General features: G+C 36.8%; 1 long non-coding RNA gene across 1 annotated transcript in view; it reads left to right on the forward strand.

The window, feature by feature from the left end:
* The first annotated feature begins 11,828 nt into the window (after window positions 1-11,828).
* Window positions 11,829-13,838, forward strand: part of LOC127544342 (uncharacterized) — a 41,410-nt gene continuing 39,400 nt past the window's right edge. Inside the window, exon 1 of the long non-coding RNA XR_007949427.1 lies at window positions 11,829-12,720. This is a non-coding gene — a long non-coding RNA (uncharacterized LOC127544342). The remainder of the gene's footprint in view (window positions 12,721-13,838) is intronic.

A 13,838-nucleotide genomic window follows, 5' to 3' on the forward strand; every position in this document is an offset into this window, starting at 1 on the left:
TTGGCATTTACTTCCAATTTATCTCCCTGGGATTCAGTTTCCTTATTTGTAAAATGAGAAAGTTGGACTAAATGCCCTCTAAGGTTCCTTTTATGCTCCTAGGTTTCTGGCACTCTGGACTGGATTCATTCTCAGTCTGATCATCATTTTCTCTTCTGACTAGCACAAGTATGTGCAAACTGAGTAACTACATAAGACAACTGGTCTAAGTTGTATGTTATGTAGTTACTAATCTTATGTAGTTACTCATAAGACAACTTAGACCAGTTCCAATACTAGGAAGATCCTACAGAATAATAGCATAAGAAATGAAACCCAAGATTAACCTTGTGATCACCAAAGTGATCTGAAGCTTTCCAAGTGTTATTTCTCATCCTCTCTCTTACTCACATTTTTCCAATTCTGACCAAATATTGTCTCCCTATTAAAATACCTCAATGTTTACTCTGTATACCCCAAGTAATACCCAATATCTTTCTTAACAATTATACCTTTCTCAGTTTTTACTACCAACTCTATGTTACACACACACACACACACACACACACACACACACACACACACACACACGCACTTTGTCTTACTTGGCTAAATACTTTTCCTCCTCCTTTCTGCTTCTGGCTATTTGTTGCTTTCCAGAAACTCCAAGTTTCCACAGAGTTCCCAGATCTTCCTTTCCGGCTCCCTTCCTACAATTCCTTCAGTGCAATTAGTTCTGCAGGCACACATCATGGGCACTATAATTCTTATGTTTCCCCCAAAGACAGTGTAAGTACTATGATCTATGCTTGGGCATCCTGGGAAATGTAATATTTCCCCACCTCAGTTCTGCCTGTGTATCTGTCTACACACATAGATGTATATTTTATTTTAACTGATGTTATAGAACCATTGAAGTATTTAAAGTATTATGCCTTTACTTTTGTTTTGGTGTCAGCATTAGTCACACACCTTCCTTTGCAAAGAGACTATTTTTATTTCTCATTCATAAATACACAGCTATTATATATAATGTGCATTATATGCATGTATAAATTTCACAATCTAGTGCTTATTGTATATATAATAGATTTGTGCATATATGCACATATATACATATGTGTGCATTAATTTATTATTTTGTTGATTATTGAGACTAAAGAAAGTGATGAAAATGTTATGTAGCTTAGAAGTAAAAGCATATCATGTATATTATTTTTACTAGAGAACTGGTTGTTAAATATTTACTAGCTCCCTCCTGCCACCACCCTTCTTTACTTTTTTGCATCCAAGGTTCCACAACAAGGTTCTATTTTAATCATTTGCCCAGTGGAGGCCCTGTGTCCATTTATAGAACAAAGCTAATTGGCTCACACAAATATCCAGCCCTTACCATTAAGTTCATTTCAATTCAATAAACATTTATTAGGTAAACACACACACACACACACACACACACACACACATACACACATACCCCCAAAAAACAAACAAAAACCCCAAAATATCAAAGATGAAAAAAAGATCCAGTTTCTGCCCTAAGGGAACTTCCACTGTACTAGACCTTGATCTCCTTAACACTGAGATTTCATGGTCAAGGGTTTGATTGCTCATCATCATGTTATTTCAGGATTTAGCTCTTGGGATCCTTGGATCACACCCAAGTTATCTTCTGCCTTCTCCATAGACTATTGCAATAGCCTCCTAACTAGGCTTCAGGTCTCAAACTTCTCTAAACCTATCACATATCAGCCAAAGCAATGACCCCAAAGTACCAATCTGACCACATCACTCGCATCCTTGCTAAATTACTGTAGCTGCTGATTACTTCTAGCAGTAAATACAAGCTCCTACTTGGCATTTAGAAAACTTTAACAACCTGGTTCCAATCTACATTCCCAAGCTCTCCTTTATCCACTTTATAGACAAGCCAGAATATGGACAACAAGACTTCTTGCTGTTCCTCACATACAATATTTCTGCTCCCATTTTTGTGTTTTTGTATAGCTATTCCTCCTATGTCTAGAATGCACTCCCTCCTCACTTTATCATAACTTCCTTCAAAGTTCAAGTTAAATGCTACCTCCTGCACAAGGCCTTTCCTGATGTGTCATCTCCTGTTGGTACCTTACTCCACCCCACAAAATAATATTATCTTTTTTTTTTAAATATACACTTAAATGCCTATTTTTTCCCAGATAAATCACAAACTCTCCAAATACAAGGCTTTTCCCCCTCAATTTCATTTTTCTTCCTTCCTTCCTTTCCCTTTTCTTTTATTTCCCCTTCCCTTTTCTTTCTTTCTTCCTTCCTTCCTTGTAAAGGGCTGATACTCTGAGTTGATGCACTGGGGTCAACAACTGAGCACTTAAGGCTAATTACCAATTGGACAATACTCTATTAGCATATGCTTGGAAAATGGCTGTTTCCACTATTCTGTGCTGGTTCCATCTTTTGGTGTATACAGAGAATTGTGAGAGGGATTAGGGGGTGGAGCAGACAAGCCAGAGTCACTTTGTTTTTTTTTGTTTGTTTGTTTTTTTTATTTAATTTTATTTTATAATAACTTTATATTGACAGAACCCATGCCAGGGTAATTTTTTTTACAACATTATCCTTTGCACTCGCTTCTGTTCCGATTTTTCCCCTCTCTCCCTCCATCCCCTCCCCCAGATGGCAAGCAGTCCTATATATGTTAGATATGTTGCAGTATATCCTAGATACAATATATGTTTGCAGAACCGAACAGTTCTCTTGTTGCACAGGGAGAATTGGATTCAGAAGCCAGAGTCACTTTGGTGGTAGACGAGGAGAAGGAAGGTCATGGAGATCCTGTGTCCATTCCCTTCACTTCTACCTCTAAAGACCAAGAATAAAGGATTTTTGCTTATCCTGACTCCGGCTGATGCTAAGGTATCCAGGGTGGTAACTCGGTCTTCACCCTTCCTTTCTTCCTTCCTTTTTTCCTTCCTTCCTTCCTTTTTTCCTTCCTTTCTTCCTTCCTTCTTTCTTTCCTTCCTTATTTTTCCTTCTTTTCTTCCTTTCCTCCTTCCTTCCCTCTTTGCTTCTTTCCCTTTTATTTTAGAATTGTATCTCTTTTGCCTAGCTCAGTATCTGTCACAGTTTTACTGGACCAGACTTGTTCCAACAATATAGAGAAATAATGGAAAATAAAAACATCCTCTACCAATACAGATCAGTACTTATTCTGCATTTTACAATCCTGAGAGTTGTCTGAAGGCACTGAGAGATTAAGGGATTTGTTCAGGGTCACATAGCTAGTATTTGTTACAAGCAAAACATAAACTCTACCAAGAGTTCTTAGCCTTTTTTCCCATCATGGACCTTTCAGCAGTCTAGAACTGACCTCCTTCTCTCCACTTATGACACTATTCCTTCTTCTTAATAACATTCTCTATCTATCTACTGCAGAGCAATAAATGTGAGCAAGTTTTACTCTGTGTCTGGTTTTTTAATCACTCCTGTCTTCACTAGGATGGATGGCTTATTTTTATTGAACAAAAAACTGAAGAAAAAGAATATAAGTAAATGTTAAATTTCAATTAAAGGTTAGTAAAAATAAATATAAATTTATTTTCTCATCCAAGTTCACAACCCCCTGAAATCTCCACATGCATCCCTAGCGGTCTATGGATCTCCTATTAAGAACTCCTTTATTATACCCTACATTATGATATCTGGCACCCAGAAGGTACTAAATGTACACTTTTATTGATCCCAGTCAGTAAGATTAAAAGGAGGTTTTTGACTTCTTTCCTTAGGAAATATTCCCCAAGAGAAAAATGTTTTTAAATAAAAAAGTTAAATAAATCACATATATTTGAATTTTTAGATTAAATCAACTACACAAGTATGCAACTATAGGATGAGGAAAACATATCTAGATGGCTATTCTGAGTATAATAGAAAGGATCCTAATCCTCAGAGCATATATAGGATGTTCTGTTGGATTCCAACCCATAAAGAAGAGGCTGAGGAGATTGTACTCAGAGAGGGTTGATGACATATAATGGAAAGGTACTGTCCCTCAAAGAAGGCCTGATTCAACTCTAAAAATCTGTTACTCAAGAAAAAAGAATTTTATTTTTAGCAGTCTCTCTACCAGTTCGGAGTCATATCTCTTTTGGCATTTACATCATCATACAAATCACTCTACATTTAGGCAGAAGTTTAGTTACACTATGAGAAGGATTTGTGAGTTTCAGTCCTGTCAAAGTTCCATATGAACCCTCATGAGACCCCTAAGCTAAGGTTTTATTCAGACTATAATTCTGATGCCTAGAAAATCAGTTATTATTAAATTTTGTGGCTTCATAATTTATTTTTATTCAGCAATTTTGCATGTTAAATTAGTTTTTAATCTGAGTTCAAACCATTTCAGAAGATGGATTTAGATAAAAACTTAATAACTTAATAACTCCAACTGTGTGAGGAAATTCATAATGAAAGAACTTTTAAGAGAGAGAAAAACTTAGTTCTATGTTTAAGTCCATAATCCTCCCCCCTCATACCATTAACCCCTCCTTTTAATAACATCTGGTCATCTACTACAGAAAAGTAAAGGTGAGCTTATTTGCTCATTTATCATTTTGCTCTTTTTTTTTTTTTTCATTTACTCCTGCCACAGTGGGATGGAAAGCTCATCTTTATTAAACAAGAAGCTGAAGGTTATCACAGTGCCCTGCTTCTCTTGGAGAAATAATTTCATTAGTTCACCTTTCTTGGGGATGCAACCCAAAGATAAAAGGATTTTAACACCAAAAGCTGACTTTAAAAAAATAAAAAGATCTTACGATCACATTGATATAGTTAGCCCATATCCATTCCCTGCTCCCCCAATCTATTCCCCTTCCTACTACAAGAAGCTAGAGTTGGAGAGGATGACTGTCACTTTGCACATTCCCAAGTTGCCATTTTCACCCTTGTCAATCTTGGTGTTCGTTTGAGTTCAACAAGGATTTATTAAGTGTCTACTTTGTGCAATGAGTAGCTAGATGGTATAGTAGCTAGAGTGATGGGTATAGAGTCAGAAAGATCTGAGTTTAAATGTGGATCCTGACATTTACTAGCTATGTGTCCCTTGGAAAGTCACTTCACCGTGTTTGTCTCAGTTTCCTCATCTATAAAATGAGTAGGGAGTGAAATGTCAAACCACTCTACTAATCTTTGCTAAGATTCAGATACAACTAAAAAACAACTAAACAACAAACTGTTCAAGGAAGTATTAGTTCTTGCAGAAAGGATAATATAGTTCTTCTTCTCAAGTAGCTTACGAGTATGTGTGTGTGTATGTGTAACATAAACAAATAATTATGATGCAAGAAGGAATGGCACAGAGTTCTAGAAGTGAGTTCAAGTTCTGCCTCTGATCCCAGGCAAGAGCTTTAACTATTTTGAGTCTTAGTTTTTTAATCTGTAGAGATAATAATACCACCTATCTTACTTACTTATAAAGATAAAATAAGACAAAAGATTATAGATTTTAAAATGGGAAGGAACCTTTGAACCATCTGGTCCAATTTATAGATGAAAAAACTGAGACTCACAGAAGTTAAGTAATTTGCCCATGATCTGCTGCTGTTCATTCTTTTCAGTCATGTCTTACATGTCATTAATCTTTTGGTGTTTTGTTGGCAAAGACACTGGAGTGGTTTGCTGTTTTCTTCTCCAGCTCATTTTACAGATGAGGAAACTGAGATAAAAAAGGGGTTAAGTGACTTGTCTGAGGACATACAGCTAATAAGTGTCTGAAGCTGGATTTGAACAAATGAAGATGAATCTTTCTGCCTCTCAGTCTAGCATTCTAACCACTGCACCATGTAGTTGCCCTAAATATAGGATTAGGATTTCAAAGAAAGTCAATTCTATTGAAAGATAGTTTTCAAATTTTTTTTTGGTCTGAACACCATATCCAAAGATCAAAGAATAAAGAAAAGAACCTATATGGACAAAAATACATATAGAAGCTCTTTTTGTGATAGCAAAGAATTGGAAACTAAAGGGATACTCATCAGTTGGAGAATGGGTGAACAATTTATGCTATATGAATGTGATGGAATATTATTGTGCTGCAAGAAATAATGATGGGATGGTTTCAGAAAAATCTGCGAAGACTTAGATGAATTGATTCAAAATAAAGTGAGCAGAACCAGGAGAACAATTTATAAAGTAACAACAACATTGTAAAGATGTTGGTATTGTTTGTCCTTGATTTTTGAAGAAAACCTATGAAATTTTTTTAAAAGTAAAAAAAAAAAGGTAAATGACACAGAGCTCAGAATCCCTTTCTAGAGATAGAACACTAAAAGTGTTGGCTAAAAGAATGTTCATCAAAAGATATGAACAGAGATTTTTCAGATGATGAAATTAAAGCCATTTATGGTCATATAAAAAATGCTCTAAATCACTATTGATTAGAGAAATCTAAATCAAAACAACATTGAGGTACTATCTCTCAGATTGGCTAAGATGACAGAAAAAGATAATGATAAATGTTGGAGGGGATGCAGGAAAACTAGGACACTGATGCATTGTTGGTAGAGTAGTGAAATGATACAACCATTTTGGAGAGCCATTTGGAACTATGCCCAAAGGGCCATCAAACTGTGCATACATACCCTTTGATCCAGCAGTACTACTAACTATGTCTGTATCCTAAGGAAATCATAAAGGAAGGAAAAGGACCCACACGTGCAAAGATGTTTGTAATAGCTTTTTTTGTGGTGGTAAAGAATTGGAGAATGAGTGGATGCCCATCAGTTGGGGAATGGCTGAATAAGTTATGGTATATGAAAGTAATGGAATATTATTAATCTATAAGAAATAATGAACAAGCTGACTTTAGAAAGGCCTGGAAAGATTTATACAAACCGATGCTGAACAAATAAGCAGAACCAGGAATACATTGCACTCAGCAATAGCAAAATTGTGCAATGATCAACTATGACAGATTTAGTTTTTCTCAGCAGTTCAGTCATCCAAGGCAATCCTGAAAAATTTTGGATAGAAAATGTCATGTGCTTTCAAGAGAGAACTATGGAGACTGAATGTAAATCAACATATGCTATGTTCATTTTTTTTTCTTTCTTTTGTTTTTTTTTCTCATGATTTTTCCCTTTTGTTCTGATTTTTTTTCTCCCAACATTATTCATAAATGTGCATTAAAAATTAATGTAAAAGATTATAATATAAAAAATGATTATTCAAATTGTCCATACCTTTTTGAATTCTTCTGCATTTTGCACTCCTTTTAAAACCAGAAATAGTTATTGATGCTCTCTCTCTCTCTCTCTCTTTTTTTTTTTAAAGCACAGTAATCAAACTATCCACATCTCAAGCAAGTCCCCATTCCAGCAAATTCATAACTATGTGACCCTGGACAAGTCACTTAACCCTGTTTGTCCATAAATGGTTTATGGGAGGAGATGGATACCAAACTTCACATTTTACTCACGTAAGAATGATGGAAGAAAAAAAATCTATGTGGACCAAAACATTCCTAGCAGCTTCAAAAATGGTAGGAAAAAAGTGTCTAATGCTTGGGATATGGCTAGACAAATTGTGATATATCCATGCAACATTATTACACACCATAAGAATTAACATTCTGACTCCAGTTTTGTTACTATTACTACTACTATCACTATTACTACCAGTACTGCTACCACTTCTGCTGCTGCTACTAGTACTAGTACTACTAGTACTAGTACTAGTACTACTACTACTACTACTACTACTACTACTACTACTACTACTACTACCACTAGCAACAAAATCCTGAAAAATATCTCCAAGAAACAAGTTTAAGTTCAGGAAATAAATAGAATAATTTTGGCACTGGCTTACTAAAGGTAATTTACATACTTTGAAAGAAAATAAATAAATAATGAAAGTTTATAACTTCATGTTCAATTTTTAAAAATATATTTATTTATTTGAATATCTGTGTTTGTCAATGGCTGCTAAATTTATAATTTTGGAGGCTGAGCAGATATGGGAAATTCCTGACACTGAAACTTTTTCTGAAAGATTTTTGACACGATACCCTTCCTGATCTCCTCAGCTGTTTGTGCTTTCCTCCAAACATTTAATTCTGTATTTATTTTGTGTGTACATATATTTTACATATGTTTATATACACACATACATGCATACATGTTGTCTCCTGAGATTATAAACTCCTTCAGAGCACGAAGTATTTCCTTTTTTCTCTATATCTTTATCAATTAACAAGTTTCTAGCACATGATAGGTGCTTAATAAATTCTTGCTAATTGATTAGTGAGAGCAACAACTTATCTATAGCTTAAAGTCATACATTTTCTAGGGGCATTGAAACTTACCTTTTCAACACACAGTTAAATATGTGTCATAAGAACTTGAACATAGATTTTCTGGACTCCAAGGCTAGCTCTCTCCTATGCTATAAGGCCCTCAAGCCGTGTTAGCTGTGTGACCCTGGCCAAGTCATTTAATCCTGTCTAACTCAGTTTCCTCCTCTGTAAAATGAGCTGGAGCAGGACATGACAAACCAGTATCTTTGTCAGATTTAGCTGAAAAATGACTAAACAACAGCAACAACAAAAATGGGAAGAATACAGACATGCAGGAGAACTTTTACCAACATTTATGGTAACCCATGTGACCTAGCAATTAAATTCCAAGGTTGTGTGACCTATGCAGGGCTCTACAGGTAGGCCACAAAGTTAGGGTTTAAATCTAAATCTTTGGGAGGGTCTATGTTATGAATTCCATCCACTTTCACCTTGCTTTCAGATGTTGACTCAGATGGACTCTAAGACTTCTTTTAGCTCGGTTTATGATACTATAGTCATAGAAATGTATAAAAATAAATATAAAAAAAGAAATAATGATTTTTAAAAATCAAGCTTGGTTTTCCTTCTTGGACTGTTCTTTTAGGATAAATTGATATTGAAATCAATTTTTTTTTTTTGCAGGTAACAAATATTGTATACAAAAGAGCAGCTAAGGGACACATCTTATAGAATCTAGTGGGGTTTCTCAGTTTAACTTGATCTCATGTTAATTCCCAATGCTTTGAAATTTTTTAGCACTGTGAAAAGACTCCAACAACACAGCTCAATAAATTTCTTCTCAATCCATCTCCTCCCATAAACCATTTATGAACAAATGGGGTTAAGTGACTTGTCCAGGGTCACATAGCTACGAACTTGCTGGAATGGGAACTTGCTTGGCATGTGGATAGTTTGATTACTGTGCAGAAAAAAAAAAAAGAGCTGCAATAACTATTTCTGATTTTAAAAGGAGTACAAAATGCAGCAGAATTCAAAATAAAAAATTTTCATAGTGATAAATTTTTTTTAAAGCATTGGGAGTTGACATGAGTTCAAGATGAAGTGAGAAACCCCAGTAGGCATTAGTAGATTCTAGAACATTTGTGCTTTAACTGCCCCTTCCTTCATCCAACATTCACCTGGGAATTGAAGTGATAAGCAAATGTTTTCAGTAAAAGGATGCTTCACATTTTGGTCAGCAGGTGGCAGTATTGTGTCATAAAGAACAGATACTGTTTAAAGTCAGGGACACAAGAGTGGGCAGAGGAAACTGGATGCTATTTCCATATCTGATGCAGTCTTTTGGGGCAAGTTTGGGCCCTCAAAATCGATCACCCTGAGTCAGTTTTCACATACACAAGGTAACCTTGGGCACTCATCATCAGAATTAAATCGTTTCCTTTTCAGAGCTCAAAGAGAAAAATTAGACCACCCATTCCTCACTTTTTCAAAGAGTTTTCTGGCTAATAAGGAAATATTCCTTCTAAAGCAAGGACACATGACATCTAAAAGACTCAAAACACTTGGCAGACACTAGTCATAGAACCTCAAGATAGAGATCATAGGGTTTGGAGCAAGAAGAAACTTTAGACATATTTTACATTTGAGAAAATGGAGGAAATCCAGAAAATATATGAAACAATCTGCTCAGGGTCACACAGAACTGCTCCTCCGAACACCAAAATGTGTTTTTCTCTTCGTAATTACTTCCTGTGACTAAGATATTACAGAGATTTATCTTGAATTTATTAACTGGATCCATGCAACACAAGAACACATCTGAAAAAAAAAACCACAAAAACTGATAATTTATATTGTCATTCATTCATTATATTGGCATTGCTTCATTTGATCCTCACAATAATCTTGTATGGCAGTAAAAGTATTGTCATCCTTAAATATTATTTTATGACCCAAGATGGAGCTCAGAATGGCTAAGTAACTTTCCCAAAAGCACACAGTTGGTAAATGGCAAAGCTAGAATGTGCCACGATGCAAACAATTTGATGGAATATAAACTTCTTATGGTCAGGAGAATTTAGTCTTTATCATTGTAGTCCCTATACTGAGAACAATGATTGGCATACAGTAAATACTTAATAAATGCACATTGCTTGATAACATCAAGCACAAAGTAATCTTAAATTGGGAAAATTAACTTGCAAACCAATTTCAGACAATCCCTTATGCTACAAAAAGGTCCATCCCATATTTCCTTATTACTGTGACTGTGACTATGACTAGACACTTCATTATTTCACTTTAATATTGGTTTAGCAATTATAACCAAGACAAAGATGAAATGAAGTAGAGCTTTTATGGTCATGTCTCCCTCCTACTTCTAATCTGCTATGACCTGGAAAATGATATAAACTAATCTTGTTAGAACTGTGTCTTTACTAGTAGTAAAAAGGCTCAACAGGAGATGCTGAAGAGCCCCTTCACTAAACACATGAACATTATTGTGTAGAGACATATGACTTTGATTTTGGCTGTTCAAAGACTTACATCTAGAGCTAGAAGAGATGTTAAAGATCATGGAGCCAACCTTTTCATTTTGCAGAAAAGGAAACTGAAAGAGATTAAATGACTCCCTTACTATCTAGAGGTGGTCGAGCGACATAGTGAATAGAAAGCTGTATGTAGAGTCAAGAAATGGAAAGAATTTTGGATTCTGGATGGTTGAGTTCAAATACTACTTCATATCAGACACTTACTGGCTCTGTATGACTATAATCAAGTTATTTAATCTGTCTGCTTTAATTTTCTCTTCTGTAAAATGGGATAACAATAGCATTGACCTCACAAGAGTTATGAGAATCAAATGAGATAACACATGTAATAGCTTTTCTAACTTAAAAACTCTATGTAAATGTTATCTAGTATTATTCTCACCTTGCGCCATTGGCAAATCACTTTTCAGTTTTCTAATCTTTAAAATAATGTAATTGGGACTAGAGGATTTTTAAGTTCCTTTCCAGATTTTAAATGTCTGATCCTAAATGTTATAGAAAGGCAAGTCTGGAAATTATTTTAATGAGCTTGCAAATACGGGGTCTTTTTGTTTTTTTCCCCCAAGTGTAGGGAGGCAGTAGGGCATAGTCAATAGAGAATCGACATTGCAGTTGGTTGTGTGACTTTGGAAAAGTTCCTTAATCCCTGAGTGCTCCAAACAAGAATGAAAATTGCAGAATGCTGATTTGCTTCCATACTGGAGTTCCCTCTTGCAATGAAATCTCTGGTCTGGTCCCCTCATCCTTTATCAACACAGTTTTGGGAAATTTGTTTTGCATCCCTTCCTTTTTAACCATCTCCTCCCCCCTGGAGGGGGAGGGTACCAGACTTTCTGGTGCTTCTCCTGAGGCAGCCCAGTTAGCCCTTCCCATAATTGGTCAACAGTCCGCTATTTTCCCTTCATTTGCATTCTTATATGTAAATTCCTCCCCTCTACAAAAGCGTGCATTTCCTGGTGAGGAGCAGGTGAATGCATGAATGCAACCCTGCCAAGCCTGCAAAAACTTGGCGGGAGATAAGGAGAGAGTGACCCGCGTAGGGGCCCCAGCTCTCCAGTTCTCTCAGTCCATTACAAAGAGAGGCTGTGGCTCCCCGATCCCGCCCCGCCCCGCCCCGGCACCACGCTCTAGTCCCGGCCCCGGGGCCCTTCCTTGTCTCAGTACTAGACTATTTCCGAGGGTCAGAAGTCTTTGCGCCATAAAGTTTTGTGTCTCGGCGTGCGTTGGCAGCCCGTGCCCATGCTCTCTGCTGCCGCCTTTTCCGTGCCCATCGCCCCTTTCTTTCTCCTGAACTATCACACTTCTGCAGAACAGATCCCGACCCCTCTGGGATTCTTCGCTGCAAGCATGAGAAGAGACCAAAGGCCTGAGCAGTTTGGGACGGGGCGGAACGGACTTCCCCGGGTACCTGGCGCGCGAGCCAGAGAACTATATAGCCAGCTGGTCTAGAGCCCGTGGACGCTTTCTGCAGGCGAGCTAGGCAGGCCGGGGTGTGTGCTCTAGGAAGTGAGAAGGGCTGAATCAGGGACCAAGCCTCCCTGCAGAGGGAAGCTGCTGTTTTGTCTGCATTGGGGGCTGTTTGGTGGTGAAATGATTGGAACTCAAAACCCACAGATGAACACCATCCAAGATTGTTTGTCACTATGTTTGATTCATGCATTATCCTCTCTCTTGGAGGCCAATCGCGCATCGTTCTCGGTTTGGAGACTTGGTAGAAAGTCCAAAAGGAATTAATTGTTCCTGCAAGGTTTCTTGAGAGGGAGGGGAGGACTGGACCAGAATGGAAAGTTCATTTGTGAGACTTTGGGACTAAAGGGTGAAGTGGACAGAGAGCTGGACTGGCCCGAGGATCTGGAAGCCCTAGATTCAGACCCTGCCTTGAGTGCACAGTAGGTGGGTAATTCTGGATCCTCTGTCAGCTCCAGTTTTCTTATCTGTAAAGGGAGATAATAATAATAACAAGAACAACAATAGTAATGTCTATTTGGAAGAATTGCCGTGAGGATTAAATGACATAATATAAAGTACTATTTGTAAATATGAGCTGTGATTGTTGAATGCTCCAGATAGGTGTGTTTGGAGGAAGGAGGCAGTGAACTAATGGAGTCAGAAAGTGTGGGCTCGGATCTCTCACTTTCACCTAATAGTTGTATCATCTTGGTCAGATTAATTCAATTTCATCTGTAAAATGGGGATATTAATCAGGAAAGTCCATCTCTACAAATAATAAAGCTCAAATGAAATAATTTCCAAATATTCAACATGTGGCCCATACAGTTTAGATGATGATGGGGTCAACCCTCTTGACTGAAATAATTAGCCATAAGCAAAACAAAGCTAAAAAAAACCTTAATTAAATAGCACATGTGACCCAGAGATCAATAAGGACTCACCAGCTGCCAGCCATTATCATTGTACAACTGACTGCCTCCAGGTGTCATGCTTGCAAGCTTTTATCAATGAGTAACTGTAATTCAAACTGAATATAATTAATTGCATAATTAAATTCATGCAACTTGAACACATATGAATTTCTGACTATATGGCTTACTATTTAAAAACTTGGCTAAGCCCCAGAGAGTACATGGGTAAGTGTTTTTCTTGCTAACTGTTTAGAACTATGTCTAAACCTCAGGTTTTTATATTTAGGATTAATACAGGTAACTGGGATTGACTTTTTTGAACTATCTCCATGAAAAATATGCCCCAAATTATGAGCTTGGAAGAATTTCCATCGAAATTCTTACTCCACTTACCTATTTGTTTCAAAGAAGTCAAATAGACTGAAAGTTTAGGTCCAAAATTGGAACAAAATGAGACATTTGCTAATCCATCTAACAAGTTAACAAAAATAGTTTTACTTTGCCAGAGTAGAAGCTTATTTAGCATATGAAGGGATGAGGATGTATCCAGGATAAAGCATCGAGCAGCTACTTACTATTATTTATGCTGCTGGTCTGGGAAGCCTTAGTGTTGGAGCTGTTTTGTTCTCATATGAGAACCAAGAAACT

This window comes from Antechinus flavipes, chromosome 1 (assembly GCF_016432865.1).
Source record: "Antechinus flavipes isolate AdamAnt ecotype Samford, QLD, Australia chromosome 1, AdamAnt_v2, whole genome shotgun sequence".
Taxonomy (NCBI): Eukaryota; Metazoa; Chordata; class Mammalia; order Dasyuromorphia; family Dasyuridae; genus Antechinus; species Antechinus flavipes.